At 33.4% G+C, this 14,044-nt stretch overlaps 1 pseudogene; it reads left to right on the forward strand.

The window, feature by feature from the left end:
- The first annotated feature begins 12,849 nt into the window (after positions 1 to 12,849).
- LOC144256662 (olfactory receptor 14J1-like) lies at positions 12,850 to 13,812 on the forward strand (annotated as a pseudogene).
- Positions 13,813 to 14,044: the final 232 nt, after the last annotated feature.

A 14,044-nucleotide genomic window follows, 5' to 3' on the forward strand; every position in this document is an offset into this window, starting at 1 on the left:
CAACCTGTAGTTCTGCCTTTTCTTAATTTGTTTGATCCCGAACTCTGTCATCATCACTAAATATCTGTGAGATGTAGAGTTGATGGTAGTACTATTCCAACCTTTTAGAAGGGAAGATATCAAAATCCAGGGTCCTGCTATGTCCAGTCTCAAGCTGCTCCTCCTTTTATGGGTCTCAAATGAAGGGGTTGCATCTCTGGGTGGTCTGTGCGTTGAATAGGCTTGTGGGCCTGTTTCTTCCAATATGAGTTTGATACACCTATGCATCCATGTGTTCCTAATTAATTTGATAATTTCACAGGTGGGCATTATTACTAGTATGATAATTTATCAGTTTGTGCCATACAGTTGTGCCAAGCAGATAGACATTGTTCACTTCTACATCAAGTTTCAGTGTAATTCCACATCAGCACTTAAACTCAAAATGGAGTAGCTTGTGGCAAATCACTTCTCTACAAAAGGATGTGACTCAAGTTTAGGCACAGCCTGAAACTGATATTTTATTCATCAAAGAGTAACTCAAATCAAGGCACAGCCTTCTCTCCACTCATTCTCTTTTATTTTTCTACTTCAGCCTTCCTTTCTTCCTTTAAAGTAAGCTTTATTGATGATTATGATGTCCAAAGTGTTATCTTTATATAAATGATTCTAATGATTTTTACACACTTTACTTCTATGTAGTTCATTCAAAATAATGGTTTAGGATCCCGTAATAAGATGTTGCTTAAGGTCCTGATAAACATCAACTGAACAATCTTTGAAAATCCTTCAGTGAATTTAAGTGGACTCTTTAAATAAATACTTGGATGGTGTGAATCCTGGGACCTAAATTAAATTAGCATGACTGGAAATATTAATGATTTTCCTGGGTTGAATACTCTCAGAAATTATGAAAACCTAGAAATGCAAATGTTTAAGATAAGATCTATACAAAACATGGACAAAATCCGCCCAAAAGTAAAATATTCTAACAAATTGAGATTACTGCATGTCATAGGATTTTATATGAACTTCTTCTTCCCCACACATCAGCATGACTTTTGGGATTTCTCCTACTAACATGTTCATTTGCATCTGAAAATTGCTTCTTTTTACAACACTGATTATCTCCTAACACATAAGCTGCCTTTTCCTCAGATGGGTCTCCTTAGAACACCTTATCATGTAGCAATACTTTTTAAGAAAAGTCCTTCTCAAGTTCATGTAATACTTATGTTTGTATTCTGCTTCTCAATACCCGTCTTTGGATATGAACATTAAAAAAAAAGGCTTCTGGAAATACTTTTGAAGGCCACTTTTTTTTTTTTTGGTTCTAGTATGATCAAAAAAAGTATCCTAATTATTACAATATTTTTTTTTAGTCAAAGAGTTTTTCACACAACTAATCCTTAGATGGGACTCCTATCAACATGAAATATAATATAAAATGTATCCTGATATGTATTAAGAAAATTATGGATTGTGTTAATTTATGCGTTCTGTTAAAGCAGTATCATCCTCAGAAGTCATTTGTTTTAAGGTATTTGAGGACACTAAATAAAAATCTTTTTCACTTGAAAAAACATGTACATGTTACATTATAGGAATTGCATTAAATTAAACGAAAATATGAGTCTTCAGAGAAATATTTGGCAGCTGTGAGAAACTGTTCCACATATGTCTCCCAAGCTTTAGGAATATATTTGACTCACCTTCAAAATCACAGTCATGTCAAAAAAAAAAAAAAACCCTGAGAATTTTGAAGTTTTAATTTTATAAGAACAATTAATATTTCTTCATGGATGCTTCCTGAGATTTTAGGAGGTCATATGCTTAAATACATAGCTGTGATACTAGGAGCAAATGTGACTCCATTTTGTTTTATGACTTCATCCTGTAAAACAACCATGCTAAGTAGAAGAGTCATAACTGGGGCAAAATGTTCTTTTCCTTTTGCTATAGAAACCTCTAAGAACACGGAACTACCTAATAGGGCATTGTTTCTGTAACTAAGGTAATGGGGCACTGTTTTTGTAACTGGGGTGACTGGGGTAACTGTTATTGGTTAGGCTTCCTTCCGCTGGACTGCACTGTCCTGCTTCTGTAACCTGGCTTGCTTGCATTGGCTAGACCCCCTGGAATAACCCCTTTGCAGTTTTCAGGCTTATAAGGAGTGCCCTTGCAATTGTACAGGGCTGATCAGAGGAACAGCTTTATGTTCTGGTCAGCCACCACCAGTGTGCTTCAATAAAGGCTTGATTTGATTATACGTGAGTGGTCTGGAAGTCAATTTATGAAACCCTGGGATGAAGCTTTAACTATAACAAGCTAAGTGAAGTATACTACATTAGTGTCAAGCCAGCAATTAAAAATAGCATAACACTGAAAACAAGATTAATTAAGAAATACTTTAGTGTTCCTGAAGGCAATTTTACAATATTGTAAATGTTTAAAATATTACATTAGTAAGTTTTTTAAATATCCAATAAGCCATTAAATAGAAATATAATTTTTGACATAGTTGGAACAGTAGGAAAATATATTAAATAAGGTAAAAATATTCATATTAGAACAAATATCGTCATCTAGTTTTCTACAAAAACACTAGACAATTTCAAAAATGTTGGGAATGAATACAAATTTCCTATTCTCTGCACATTTTTTTACTATTGTTTTGGACCATCTACCTAATGTTACTGAAACCATATTACTAGTAAATTATAGGATAAAATTCAATATTATTCCTTATAAAAATGCTGAACAAATTAGGTATAAAATAAACATGCTTCAAAATAATAAAGATCAGATATAAGAAGACAATTTTTAGCATAGTACTGATTGAGAAAAAATTGATACCTTGATTTCAAAGATCTGGAACAACACAAAGATAGTCATTTTTATTGTTTACTCCAATATAGTGCTAGTAGTCAAAGCCCAACTAATCATATAAGGAAAAAATGAAAATAAAAGGCAAACAAAATCAGAAAAGACTTCTGCACTCTCATGTTTATTGCAATGATATTCACAATAGCCAAGAAATGGAAATAAACTAAAAGGTCTATCAAGTGATGGATGACAAAGAGCACATGATATGTATACACAGAGGTCATCATGTTAAGAGAATTAAGCCAGGAAAGAAATACACATACTGTGAGATCCTACTCATGTGGAATCTAAAACAGTGAATATCCTAGAAGTAGAGTGTAGAATGCAGAGTACCAGAGACTGAGGAGAGAAGTGGTCAGGTAGGAATAGAGAAAGATTGATCAATGGATGCCAAATTACACTTTGATAGGAGTACAGAGTTCTGGTGTGCTATTACACTGTCAGGTGACAGTAGACAACAGTTATGTACTGGGTTATGGTTTGGATGTGAGGTGTCCCCAAAAAGCTCACGTATGAGAAAATGCAGGGATGTTCAGAGGTGAAATTATTAAATTCTGAGAGCTGTAATGAAATCAGTTGATTAATTTATTTGTTGGATAAAAATTTGAATAGATTATTGGGTGCTAAATGTAGGCAAGTAGGGTGTAGTTGGAGGTGGTAGGTCACTGGATTAAGCCATTGGGGATTACATTTTCCCTGGCTGTCCTGAACTAATCAGCTTTCCTCCACCATGCCCTTCCACCATGATGTTCTACCTCATGTTAGGCCCAGAACTTTGAAGTTAGCCAACCATGGATTGAACATCTGAAACCATAAGCCAAAATGAATTGTAACTTTGTGCTCATTGGCCAACCTTTCCTCATCCCCTCCTCTTTCCTACCATTTTCAGCCTCTGGTAACCACTATTATACTCTTTATTGCTATAAGATCCACTTTTTAGATTCCACATATGAGAGAGAGCATGTGATATTTGTCTTTCTGTGTCTGGCTTATTTCACTTAACAAGCCTCCAGGCTTATTTATGTTGTTAGAAATTACCAGATTTCATTCTTAAATGTGGCTGACTAACATTACATTTTGTATGTATACCACATTTTCTTTATCCATTCATCTGTGAATGGGCACTTAAGTTAATTTAATATCTGGACTATTGTAAATAGTGCTGTGGTAAACATGGAAGTAGAGCTCTCTCTAAAATAGCTGATTTTGTTTCCTTTGGATATATAGCTAGTAGTGGGATTTCTGGATCATACAGTAGTTTAATTTTTAATTTTTTGAAAAATATTTCATCCCACTAGTGGGACTATAATTAGCTGTGCTATTTTATATTCCCATCAATAGTTTACAAAAGTGTCTCAGGCTGGGGGTGTGGCTCAAGTGGTATCGCACTTGCCTGGCATGCGCAGGGCACTGGGTTCGATTGTTAGCACCACATAAAAAAAAAATAAAGATGTTTTGTCCACTGAAAAATAAATATTAAAAATATTCTCTCTCTCTCTAAAAAACAAACAAAAAAAAGTATCTCTTCCTCTATTTCTTTGCCAGAATTTGTTACATTTTTTATAAAATCCATTCTAATAGGGGTGGGATGAAATATTATTTTTAATTATTTCATTATAGTTATACATAATATTAGGTTGCATTTGGGCATAATTATAAAATCTTGGAATATAATTTGCTCCAATTCAATCTCCAGTGCTTTCCTTTTCTCTCCTTGCCTCCCTCCATCTTTTCCCTTCTCCTTTACTCCATGGATCTTTGTTCTCTTACAGTTTTATTTAATTAGTGCATTATAAACATATATAAAGGTGAAATTCCTTCTGGCATATAGATATATATATATATATATACATAGGAACGTTTGGTCCTATTTAGTCCACGGTTCCTCCCTTTCCCCATCTCTCCTCCCCCTCCAATTCCTTTTCTCTATTCCACTGATTGGTGTGCATCTGTAATCCCAGCAGCCTGGGAAGCTGAAACAGGAGGATCATGAGTCCAAAGCCAGCCTCAGCAAAGAGTGAGGTGCTAAGCAAATCAGTAAGACCCTCTCTCTAAATTAAAAAAAATATATACAAAAAAGGGCTGGGGTCGAGTTCCCCTGACTTCAATCTTTGGTACCAAAACAAACAAACAACAACAACAACAAAAAAACAACTGTGCAATTTATTTGTTTTAACTGAGCTAGTTAAAGACAGCTTGTCACTAGTCCAATCAAGATGGTTCAAGATTTTGATTGAGGGGCCAGCTGAAACTCTTGGCTGGTTGTTGATTCTTCTCTTTTGGTCCTTTGCACATGGCTAGAGTGAAATTCTCGTATCAGAGCATGCCTGATGGCTTGGTTCCAAGAATTATTAGAAGAATATATGTCCTGAGAAAATAAACCACTAGTTCAAGAGCTTACAAAGCTCTGCTTGCATCTGTCACACTGGCCAAATATATCACATGACTAAGTACAGAGTCATTTGCAATGGATATAAGTATCAGGAGGATTGGGTTATCAGAACACACTAAAGTAATATTCCATCCAAAGCCCTTTAACTGAATTACAAAGTGTTCTCCTATTTGAAGTTTGCTGTTTTCCATCATAAATCTATGTTGCCTTGCATGCAACTAATCTATTGAGATCACCAGTTTTTATTCTTTAATTCATCTTTCATTCAAGTTAATTTATTTGTACTCTATTGAAAATTTAGAAATGAAAACAAATTTCCATCCTTATTTTGCAGTGTATTGTGGACAAAAAACTATTAACAAATAAGTATGTAAAAATCTACTATGTTAATAACACATGTTAAAGAAATTAAGAAAAAGAGGCAAGTAAGATAATATAGGAAAGTAATTATTTTATATCGTAAGCCTTTCACCAACTGTGGGGACAAGTGCCTGGAGTACTGCAAACATGGCATACATTAAGGACATCTGAGTGGCAAACCACTCCCCTCATGCTAGGCGCATGAGCAGGGCTTACCTCCTAGGGACAGGCCTGGGTGTGAGGCCTTGTGTTGCAGTCCCTGCACTTGCTCTGTGGCTCACTCCTGATTGCTCCTTGCAAGGACAGCTGGCCATAAATTGTATTGGTAGCTGCCTGTAATCTGCTTAGCTCCTGCCTGAGTATATATACATGGTAACTGTGCAATAAAATCATAACTGCTTCCTGCTTCATCTCCAGAGGTCTTAATTACAGACTCATTGTCACAATTTCCTCTACCCTGTTCCATGGACCTCCTTGATGGATGAGAGAGCCCACACAACTAATACCAATGGAAATGGAAAACTTAAATGAAAGTAGATATATGGGGAAGAACATTCCAGCCAGAGAAAACAGAGTACAAAGGCCTTAGGTGGAAGTCCCGTCAGAATGTGTATATCACAGTAAGGAAACTAGTGTTCTATTTCTTTTTCAGGGTAATTGAGCAATATCAACTGTTTAAAAAAAATTGGCATGAATTTCCACAATTTTTTATAACTTTATAGTTACCTGAATTACCCCTTTTTCACTAATAAATTATCAATGTGAGTATTCTCATCTTTAATTAGCAATCTTGCTAAAAATTTTAACAGTTTAATAATAATTTAGTGACAATTTAAAATATCCTTTATTTACTTATTCATCTATTTCAACAACTTCTGTTCTTATATTATATCAATATGTCACCTGTACTTGGAGATTTGTAAATCTAATTCTTTAGCTAAATTTGTGGTTTTTCAATATTTTTTCAATTTTTTTCATTCCTAATATAAATATTTCAGGCTATATCTTATCATCTAAGTATCAGCTTATATGCTTTTCACACTTTGATAAATAATAGTTTTATAATTAAAATCTCATTGTTTTCTGATAATCTCTCATTGCTTATACAACTGGATTAGGATTAGCAAGATAAACCATTTGAAATATTTAATATTCATTGTTTTCTGATAATCTCTCATTGCTAATACAATCGGATTAGGATTAGCAAGATAAACCATTTGAAATATTTAATTGCAATTAAGGTTTACTTTAAAGAGTTCTGAACATTTTAAATTAGTAATCATCAATAAGTTTTAAAATTATGATCCAATATTATAAGTTCTCAATTTTAATGAAATATAAGTTATTTATCTTCATCTTTCTGTTTCATGTATTTTGTGCCTTAAGCAAATTTTTTTCTACTCCATGATTATTCAGTTTGATAATTTTTTTAGGAGGATTTATTGTTTTAGTTATCACTACACTAAAATTGCCTTTTATGAAGAACATGAGATAGAGAACATGGCTTCTTTCCATATAGATATTCAGTTGACACAGCAAAGTTTATTGGAATGATAATTTTTGTTAGTCAGTTTTCTATCACTGTGACATAATTCCTGAGATAATACACTAATGAAGACAAAAGATTTTGGATCACAGTTTCACAGGTTTCTTCACTTCATAGTCCAATGACTCTATTGCTCTTGGCCTAAAGTGGGGCAAAACATCATCACAGGGAATATGTGGTAGAGTAGAGCTTCTCACCTATGGCAAATAAGAAACATTAAGGAAGAGAAAAAGGGGATAGAGTCCCAATATCCCCTTTAAGGAGGACAAGTCACAAATTACTTAATTTCCTTCCACAAGGCCCTATCTTTTTAAAAGTTCCACCACCTCCCAATTTGAATTCAGGCTGTAATTCAATCCTTCAACACATGGCCTTTAAGGAATATTTAAGATCCAAATGATAGCACTATTCTCTTCCCAATTCATTGCAGTGGAATATTTATCTTAAATCTGATGAATGGCTGTATGAATTTGATCAGGGATCCTCTATTCTAAATGATTGTTCTAGATATCACAGCTTTATAGTAAGTTTTGATACCAACTGATGTAAGTTCTTTGACTTTGTTGTGAACTTTATTCTATGTAGTTTTATATTAATTATAGAATCATCAACTTTCATAAACATATGAGCCAGTTGAATTTTAATGACAACCACATTGAATTTACAGATCAATTTGGGGATAATTGACATCTCAACATTATTAAAACTTCCAATTTATTAAAATACTGTGACCCCAAATTTATTTGTCTGCTTTAATTTTTATCAGCAAAATTTTCTGGTTTTTCAATGTAAAGTCTGTCAAAATATTTAATTAGATTTATTCTTTGTAAAAAACTATTTATTTTTTAATTTTAGGTGGACACAGTGTCTTTATTTTATTTTTATGTGGAACTGAGGATTGAACCCAGTGCCTCACACATGCCAGGTAGCGCGCTACCACTTGAACCACAAGCCCAGCCCCGAGATTTATTCTTAACACTAGGTGCTTTTTAAAGATACCAAAACATATGGTTTTTATAATTTTATGTTTTCATTGACTATGCTGTACTACTAATTAATTCTAATAGCTTACATATATTTTCTTTTTGCATTTTTATGTACAAAATCATGTAATTTTTTTCCAAATTTTATAAATTCTTTGTGACTTTTCTTACACTATTGAACTGTCCAGTAGAAATGTTGTTAGTGGTCATTCTTATTTCTATAATCACAAGGAAAATATTAAATATTTCCTTATTAAGTATGATCAATACTATAGCTTCTGTTAGGATTCTCTTTGTCAGATCAAAGTTTCCCTCTTCATTTTCAGTAATTTAATCATTTTATTATGGATGGCTGTTGAATTTTATCAAATTTTTCTGTATGCATTGATACAAAATTATTTTTCCCTTTTATATGTATGTGTACACTGTTTTTGTCTAACTTTGTTTTCAAAACAAAACAAAAAAAATAGAAAGTGTTTCCTATATTCTTTTTTTTTTGTAAAAATTTTGGGTGGTAACATTTTAAATAAAACATCAATGGTCATAATACTTATTCTTAAGTGCCTAATTAATTATGAGTCTCTGCTGAATGTTCTTCATGAATTATCTAATCAATATGCTCATTTTTTTCAGATAAGAAATCAAAGATGCAGAAAGATGAATTATTCAAAGTTTCTTCATAAAAAGTAAATGGTAGAACCAGAATCCAAACTTGAGCAATCTGATTTTAATTGCTACATGAATACTATTACACAATATGTTTTATGTAATCTAGCACAAAAAATAACAAATGATAAATCCCTTGTGTTAGTGAGATCAGGGAAAATAATGTTGCAAGCAATATAACATTTCATGATAATTTTTAAAAAGAATTCTCAATATTTGAAATTTATTAAAATTTTCAACAATAACCTCATCTCAATTTAAATTTAAGAAAAGATCAACTGTAGAAAATATAATATTTATAAGACTGATCATGCTAGCACAAGTCTTTATTTTTATTTAAAGAGAGAGAGAGAGAGAGAGAGAGAGAGAGAGAGAATTTTTTAATATTTACTTTTTAGTTTTCCGCAGACACAACATCTTTATTTGTATGTGGTGCTGAGGATCGAACCCAGCGCCGCGTATGGCAGGCGAGTCCCCTACAGCTTGAGCCACATCCCCAGCCCACAAGTCTTTATTTATAATAAAGAAAATTTTAACAGAGCCGTTTATATGTTTACATGAATTAAATAATGGTTGCATTAAATTAACATGGAAAAATGTTATTTGTGACACAAAATAGAAATGACACAAAATAGAAAAGTGCATGGTACAAAACAGGCACTCAATAAAACTTTTTTAAAAAAAGGAAAAAAAACCCTGCAAGCTGTGATTTGTAATCTGAGCAGAATGCTATGCAGCCTTTAAAATATAACAAGTAAGTATCCACATAGCTTTGGAGAAAATCTTTGGTCACATGATCATTACTAAAAAATATTAATGATGTCCATAAAAGATGGTAAGAGATCTCAGAAAAAAACAAAAGTATATTGTGGGCTTACATTTATTTTCAATTACTTTTAAAGGTATAGTAAAGATTGCAATAATAAATTTTAATAGACTGGGGCACCTGAGAGGATTTCAGGTAGTTGCTACATTTGTTTTAGGATGGCCTTGTAGACTTTTTTTTTTTTTTTACTATTTTTTTCTATTATTACTAATCATAATGAATGACCAAAATAGTTGTTCAAAAACCGGAGATTCCATAGGTAGGTCTCAATTTCAAACATAAACATTTATTTTTAGTTTTCCAGGAGGACTGACATTAAATATTCATTTTTTTTTAAAGTTCAAGATTTCCTGTTCGTCTTAGAAATACATGATTTAGCTAGTAAAGTGGTTCTCCATGCATGGTACTCAGATCTGCAGCAACACCTGGAAGCATGGTAAGCACTCAAATTCCTGGGGATCACTTGAGCCTTTCTGAATCAGAATTTCTGAGTGTAGTTCTTAGGTTCCTGTATCTTAATAAGCTCTCCAGGTGATTCACATGCCTATTAAAGTTTGAGAACCACTGAGGCAGGGACAACAAACATCTACCACCACTTACTAAACCATTTCTTTGTGTGAAAATGTTACGACTCCAAGTCCCAGGTGCTAGAGGGGTAGAGAAAATGAAGATTTATTATTTAGTTCAAGTTTCCATTTTGAAAGATGCTCCCCGCTCCCCCTCCAAAAACAAAAACAACACACACACACACACACACACACACACACACACACACACACATTCTTCAGGGAAATGACATATATTTAAAATCTGTGTGATTAGAGAAGAGAAGTGTCAGAAGTTGGTGATCAATTTTAAGAGCTACTGCATACAAAAGACACCTGTGGTGAGTTTTCTAATCTTGGATAAGAAAAGAGAGTAAGCTTTTATGAATTTTTTGACAGAACCTTATGTTCTTCAAATTGACTTTAGCAAAAGCAAGAGTATTCATTCTTTCAGGGAAGGAACTTTTGTTCCCAGAAAATAAGCGAATTAATAAAATCCATATATTCATTTCACATAAATGTGTTAAAATAATGAGCCACTTAAGGAAAACCAGTAAATTGGGAAAGGTTAATATTTTATCTGTTTACATAAATAAAGCATTGTAAAAAACTTCTTCAAATAATCTTTGGTGTCTGTAGGAATAACAAGCCTGAATGTAATTGAGGCTTTTTTCCCAATATTCCTTCATGCCTTTGATTAAGTTTTATAGATTTTTACATGTAAGAAAACAGTATGAGTTACAAAGGTCAAGGATTTGGAACTCAACATCAATTCTGTTATTTAAGCATTCTGGGCATTAAGTTTTTCCTGTATAAATGAAGATTAACATGCTTATCTCCAAAATGATAAAAATACGTGTGTGAATTAAATGATATATATTTTTATGATAAACTCTAGTATGGTGTCTGTCTTATTAAAATGAATGCTCAAGATTTTTATTATTTTTTTGATTCCCAGTGTGTTGATAACCACATATGTGCTTTTGGCAGATTAAAATATTAAATGAATCAAAATTAAGTATGGTTAAACATGCTGTTTATAATTTTATCAGTACAGGGCAAAATGGAACAATAAAACAGAACTTGGACTAGAGAAATTCTGTTAGAAGTATAATTCACTCTTAATTTTCTCTGCTATTATGTGGTATGAAATGTTAATAGAAATCAATAAGTTTGAGGACACTATAGGTAGATTAAATTAAATTTGGAATTCATGTTCACAGAGTAAGATAAAAGAGGCTTTCAACTGTGACAACTAAAACAAGTTTAAAATATTTAGTTAATAACAGCCATTTTTATTATAGTCTAAAAGCAGCAGGAAATAGAAATATGATCCTTAGATGCATTCTTTTTGAAAGAGAAGTTTCATGAAACAGAGGCAGCAGAAGTCTGCGTGGTCAGCAGGAGAGATTGGCATTAGATGGTTTAATAAAAGACTGATAAGGAATGGGGAGGGAGTGCTCACCACAAGTTTTTGGATTCTCCTAGATATATCTAAGGTGAATTTCATTTGTGTGTGTGTGCGCACACACACACACATACACACACACTCAGTGAGATTTCATGTGGTTTAGAATAAAGTAAAAAAAAAACTAATACAGCAATTTCTTCAGTTGTTGCATAGAACTAAGATATGAAAGGAAAAATGTGCAGGAATATAAGAGAATCATTACTAATGTCTCATCAGTCCTCACATACCAATGTGCATTTTGTTAAGGGGAGAATGAATGCTTGGATAGTTCCATCTCATAAAGATCAAAAGCCCGGGTCATGAACCCAAACTTGGTTTATCCCTTCTCTGAAATGAAGACTGCTTTATTCCACAAATCTCTTTCTGAAGTTGTGTATTAGAGTATTTTTCCTTCCATGTTTAGAAACCACCTCAGGGTATTCAGTCTCTTTCTTTACAAGTGTCTTTGCTTGTAGTAAGTGATCAATAACTACTTGATAGCTTCAACAAATTCAATAAAATGAAGATATAAATAGAATTTGTTAGAATCACAAAATATCTCATGTAATCAATTTAGACACTTAATCTGTGAGTGGTATTTAAGTATTTACTTTGTAAAAGTATTTTTGCTCTTGATTTCAACATGTCCATTAGATACAATATTAATTGGAAGAGCAATAACACTGTCCATTTTGGCTCTTGGCTTCTCATTGTAATGACCATATTGTTTGTTAGAATGAAAACAGGGATCACCGGTCCACAACAAGCCCATGTTTTAATTTCCAAAATTTCCTCTAAAAAGGGCCATTCCATCTACTAAAATAAGCCAGTGTGCTCAAATATAACTCATCCACAATTCAAAAACTCCTAAGAGCTCAATATTGTGTTTCTTTTGGTGAAAAACAAAGCAAAAGTTTTCACCTGTGACAATGGAATAGCATTTATCCCTGGGGCAAACACAATGACTTTTTCTTGATATGACCTGTTTTGTATTCTAACTACTAGTTTACTAGGGTAAACTGTAAGCTCTATTTACTTAAGAAACATGTGTTATCACCTTTGATTTCCCAACATCTAGGACACAGCTGACAAACAACAGGTCCTTAAATGATTGAAATAAACAATGATGAACAGATTAATAATTATTTCAGTGTCTTTCTATTAAATTTCCCATATTCTTTTATTTTCTAGCTGCTACCAGATTTGCATTTTCCAAATGATTATGACAAACATAACCATGAGGAATTGATTCCTACTCTTGGGGTTTTCTGATGATCGAAAAATGCAGATCTTGTATGCTTTGCTCTTCTTGGTGTTGTACCTAGTGGCTTTGACAGGAAACTTCATCATTATCACCATCACAACACTGGACCAGCACCTCCAATCTCCAATGTATTACTTCTTGAAGCAACTTTCCCTTCTGGACCTCTCCTTCATTTCCATCACAGTCCCCCAGGCCATTGACAATTCACTGATGGATGATAACTATGTTTCATATGGCCAGTGCATACTGCAGGTTTTCTTCTTCACATCTTTGGCCTGGACTGAGATAGCTATTCTTACAGTCATGTCTTATGACCGTTATACAGCCATTTGCTTCCCACTGCACTACGAGGTCATCATGGATCCCAGAAATTGTCAGTGGGCTATGATAGCTGTGTGGGTGAGTGGAGGCATCTCAGGAATCTTATACACAGCAGCCACATTTTCTATCACATTCTGTAGGGTGAAAATAATCCATCAATTTTTCTGTGATGTCCCCCAATGACTGAAGCTCTCCTGTTCCAATGATTACCTAGGAGTGATTGGAGTAGCTGCTTTCATGTCTGTGGTAACTTTAGCCTGCTTTGTCTCCATTGCCCTCTCCTATGTTCACACATTCTCCACAGTTCTAAGAATACCCTCTGCTGAAGGCCACTCTAAGGTATTCTCCACCTGCCTGCCCCACCTCTTTGTTGTCTCATTTTTTCTCTCTACAGGCATCTGTGCATATCTAAAACCAACTTCAGATTCCCCATCTGCATTTGACGTTATGTTATCTATCTTTTACACAGTGATACCCCCAACACTCAACCCTATTATCTATAGTCTGAGGAATGAGGCCATGAAGGGTGCACTAAGAAACTTACTTTTGGACAGAAAATTCTCTGGGAAAAATACACTTTTGTCCTGTTGTTAGTGGTTCTTCAATATTATATGCAAGGAATATTTTTGGTAATTGGATCCATCAATTTGTAAAGTTAATGAAGAAATAGCATTACTTTCTATAGATAATCTATGTAAAATAATCGTCATCATTGAAGAAACTTTTTTTCCTAATTTATTGAACATTGTATTCATTGAAATAATTTTTTTAATTAAGAAAAATTGTAAACACATATGACCTTGTAATATAGGTCCACTACTTCTTT

This window comes from Urocitellus parryii, chromosome 8 (assembly GCF_045843805.1).
Source record: "Urocitellus parryii isolate mUroPar1 chromosome 8, mUroPar1.hap1, whole genome shotgun sequence".
Taxonomy (NCBI): domain Eukaryota; kingdom Metazoa; phylum Chordata; class Mammalia; order Rodentia; family Sciuridae; genus Urocitellus; species Urocitellus parryii.